Below are 5000 nucleotides of genomic sequence, written 5' to 3'. Positions count from 1 at the left end.
AAATTTGAATGATGCGTCGCGGTATGCAAGGCGTGCGATTCGTCGAGTTATCATGAATCATCGAACGGGCAAAGCCGCGTTGACCTTTATCTAATAAATGCGACCCTTCCAGTCGGGCGATGTTGCGTATTAGCTCTAGAATTACTACGGTTATCAGGAGTAGCGGTACCATCAAACAAACTATAAGCGATTTAATGAGCCATTCGCGGTTTCACGATCTGAATTAGTTCATACTTACACATGCATGGCTTAATCTTTGAGACAAGCATATGACTCTTTGGCGGGATCAACCAGGTAGCATTCCTCGATCGGCGGCGGCACACACATGAGCCGCCCGAGCAAGCGGGCGGTCAACGTGAACCAAACGGTCGTTCATCTTGAGCAACAACTCTTGAATGGGCGAATGATTAGTTCAAACCCCGAAAAGCATACCGCATCCCAGAGAACTGCTAGAAACCATTACCCATCCAACCACATCATTTCACGGGGGTCGAAGGACAACGGCCCTAGCATGAGCAGTTCACCCGACACACCCGGAAATATCAGCGAAGCTCTCTCATTTAGGACATCTTAATACCTTTCAATGGGCATCGAGCGGGAAAACTCCTTCACCCAAGGCCATGGGAGCACTTGTAGGCAACAACTGGCGGATTACGAGTGAACGGTTCAATGCACAAGCAAAGAGCCCGCCAACTCAATAAATCCGAACGCCACTCACGCGATTCGCTAGCAGCAAATAACGAGGTCATTATCCCTAACACACTAGGACACAACAAAGGTCCATTAGTGCGGGAAGCAAACCCCATCGTAGCACAACTAGCCGCGAAAACCGAGGGACAATCAGAACAACGATGCCTTGTCAGGGACATTTCCCCTAACGCACTAGGATCAATAAAGCTCAGTGGCTGCGGGGGTCCGACCCTTTCAAAGCACATGTAGCGTCGAAAACCGGGGACATTCCGATGGACATTCTAAAACGAGGGACATTCTAGGACATTCAAACAACGAGGGACATTAGAACAGGGGCGTGTCGAGATCGGCAATCGAGAAACAAAGCATCGATTAGAATACTTGGTGATCAAACAACGCTCAATAATGGTTTTTCGGACCTTGCAGATACTATTTTGATTAGCGCATCATCGGCTTGGTCTTGGTGATTATACTCACTAGCAAGCAGACTTCTTCGCTAATTAGGCTTCCACATTGCAATCCGTACTTCGCAACTAAAGATTGTAGTCTTACTCATTAGCACCTAATCACTCAGGGGAAAACCAAGGGCAACAATTCTCAAAAGCCGATTTAAAACAAACCCATCATAGCCGCACAAAAACCGGGGACATTCAGAGCAACAATGCATTGTCCGGGACATGTCCCCTAACGCACTAGGATCAATAAAGCTCGTGTGGCTGCGGGGTCCGACCCTTTCAAGGCACATGTAGCGTCGAAAACCGGGGACATTCGGGACATTCCGATCAACGAGGGACAACCCGGCTCAAGCGTATCGAGAATCGGCAATCGAGAAACAAAGCATCGATTAGAGTACACATGGTGATCGGACAACGCTCATATAATCGGTTCGGGACACAATATTATGACTACCCATACATCATCGCATCATCGGCTTGGTCTTTGTGATAACTCACTAGCAAGCGGATTTCTTAATGCTAACGACTCTCATCATTGCAATCCTTACTTATCGACTAAAGATTGTGGCCTTACTCATTAGCACCTAATCACTCAGGGGAAAACCCAGGGGCAACGATTCTCAAAAGCGATTTCAAACAAACCCATCACGGTAGCCTAGCAGGGACAATCAGAAAACGATAACAGGGGACATTCCGATCAACGAGGGACAACCGTCATAGAAGGGACCTCCGAGGCGTGGTGATCTTTCAAAAAAAAAAAAAAAAAAAAACCTTTTTAAAAAAGCAAACCGCATCTACTAGAAACCATTAGTCGACCCACCACATCATTTCTGGGGGCGAAGAAGACACCGGACCTAGCATTAACGGTTCACCCTAAAAAAAAAAAAAAAAAAAAAAAAAAAAATCGATGCCCAAACCCGTCATATAAGAATTTTTTTCAAAATAAATATTTTTTAAAAAAAAAAAAAAAAAAAAAAAAAAAAAGTGGGTCTTACTCGATGGCCTTCTCCGTGTACCCGTCACTCCAGCTCATCGATGCCCAAACCCGTCATAGAAGAATTTTTTTCAAAATAAATAATTTTTTAAAAAAAAAAAAAAAAAAAAAAAGTGGGTCTTACTCGATGGCCTTCTCCGTGTACCCGTCACTCCCGCACATCGATGCCCAAACCCGTCATAGAAGAATTTTTTTTTTTAAATAATTTTTTTAAAAAAAAAAAAAAAAAAAAAAGTGGGTCTTACTCGATGGCCTTCTCCGTGTACCCGTCACTCCAGCGCATCGATGCCCAAACCCGATGTAGAATAATTTTTTTCAAAAAAATAATAATTTACGGACAATAAATGTTTTTCACCATGCACCACGCCTCGGACTAAGGGTCTTACTCGAACGCCATCCTCGTGTACCCGTCACTCAAGCAATCGATGCCCAATCTCGTCTATGATAGTTCCCCCGAGTCATGGTGATTTACCACGGCACGGGGTTGTGCGGACTTACGATGGCCACAATAGCGGCCAACGATGCCAAAACCGTGTGCCTCTCACGGGCCCCAGGAGCGGGATGCATGGCGGAATTTTTTTTTCTCGATGAAGGGTCTTGCCATGCCCACGCCTCGGAGTAGGGGTCCTTATGCCTCGACAACATGCACCATGATGCCTAGCCCAACTATAGCTATAGACAATCAATCAGAAACCCGTGTGCACCTCACGGGCCCCAGAAACAGGTTTGCATGGCGGAAAAAAAAAAAAAAATTTTTTTTTTTTTCATCTTAGGGTCTTGCCATGCCCACGCCTCGGAGTAGGGGTCCTTATTCATACGCAAACATGCACCATGGTGCCCAGCCATTGACTCCTCACTACCCCCCCTATAGAGGCTTTTTTGATAGTTTTGGTCTTGTAGCATGAAACATTGGGTGTGCAGAATAGCGATACGTTTTTGTAACGCCGTTTTGGAGGACCAAATGAGCTTCAATTTGGGAGCTTGATATATGGTTGGAAAGCTAACTTGGAGTACTTGATGCTGGAAAAAAAAATTCGTCATTTGGAATTTTTTTGAGGGAGTTATGGGTCTCCGAAGTCGGGTCATTTTCTGCGGGCGCGTCTGCTGCCTAGATCTCGGTGTGGGGGGACTTTGGGGGACAAACCACGGATGATATTGTGCAAACCTTGCAATTTTGGGTAGCTAACTTGGAGTAGTTGGTTTTAGGCTCAAGAAAAAAATTATTCGGACTCGTTTCGGTCTCGGAAACCGCGTCGGGCGGCGGTGTCTCTATGCGTGTTGGGTGTGCCCTTTGTGTGGGTTGTTTTGGGCACTTTGGGCATCCTCCACCTCATTTTCCACCCACCTTGCACCTTAATATCACACTACCAATGGTTTTGAGCATTTGTAAACCCGTTGCTCGGGCAAATATGTCCCAGTGGAAAAATGCTCACGGTCAGTCCGTCAAAGTGGGGTGTGTGTGTGCGTGTGGTGCGTCGTATGGGACCAACCAAGCATCTAGTGTCCGTTCCTTGTTAAAATTACCCTATGACCGTCACCAACAACTCTCGAAGTATTTGGGCACGGTTACCGGGATCTTAGTATCGGTAGTTGAGGTATAGCCTTTCATAGCTTGTCTTTGGAAGCGTCGAGGTAGCAAGTCGGGATGACTTTCGGTTGGTTGTCCTTTATGACTCGTGGTCACCCTATCATATAATTACCTTAGAAACCTCCTAAATTAGCGTTTCACGCTTCGTTGCTCGGTAAAATCCGTTCCAAATTGAAAAATGCCCACGCATGGCTTTATAAGGCGCCGTGGCTGGCAATGCACGCCCATGGCCTAGGCAACTAACCTCAAAATGCCCCTTGGCCTGGGCAACTAACCTCAAAATGCCCCTTGGCCTAGGCAACTAACCTCAAAATGCCTATGCATGGCTATTCAACGGAAGTGCTCGGTCACTTGGTGCCCATGGCCTAGGTAGCTAACCTCAAAATGCCCCTTGGCGTAGGCATTTCACGCCCATGGCCTAGGCAACTAACCTCAAAATGCCTAGGCATGGCTATTCAACGGAAGTGCTCGGTCACTTGGTGCCCATGGCCTAGCATTGCTCGGTCACTTGGTGCCCATGGCCTAGCATTGCTCGATCATTGGTGCCCATGCCTAGGCATTGCTCGGCCATTGGTGCCCATGGCCTAGGGCTCGGTCATTGCTAAGCATTGCTCGGTCATGGCTAGGCACTTGCTGCTCATGGCCCATGGCCTGGGCGATTCTTTGCACATGGCCTAGGCATTGCTCGGCCATGGCTAGGCAATGCTCGGTCATTGCTGCACATGGCCTAGGCAATGCTCGGTCATTGGTGCCCATGGCCTAGGCATTGCTCGGTCACTTGGTGCCCATGGCCTGAGCGGTGCTCGGTCATGGCTAGGCACTTGCTGCTCATGGCCTAGGCAGTGATCGGTCATTGTGCCCATGGCCTAGGCACTTGCTGCTCACGGCCTAGGCACTTGCTGCTCATGGCCAAGGCAATGCTCCGCCATGGTGGCCGTGGCCTAGGCATTTGCCTCACATGGCCTAGGCAATGCTCGGTCATGGTAGCCGTGGCCTAGGCACTTGCCGCACATGGCCTAGGCAGTGATCGGTCATGGTGCCCATGGCCTAGGCACTTGCCGCCTATGGCCTAGGCACTTGCCGCACATGGCCAAGCCAATGCTCGGTCATTGTGCCCGTGGCCTAGGCATTTGCCTCACATGGCCTAGGCAATGCTCGGTCATTGTGCCCGTGGCCTAGGCATTTGCCTCACATGGCCTAGGCAATGCTCGGTCATTGTGCCCGTGGCCTAGGCATTTGCCTCACATGGCCTAGGCAATGCTCGGTCATGGTA

This window comes from Silene latifolia, chromosome 1 (genome assembly GCF_048544455.1).
Source record: "Silene latifolia isolate original U9 population chromosome 1, ASM4854445v1, whole genome shotgun sequence".
Taxonomy (NCBI): domain Eukaryota; kingdom Viridiplantae; phylum Streptophyta; class Magnoliopsida; order Caryophyllales; family Caryophyllaceae; genus Silene; species Silene latifolia.
This window is presented reverse-complemented; position numbering follows the sequence as displayed.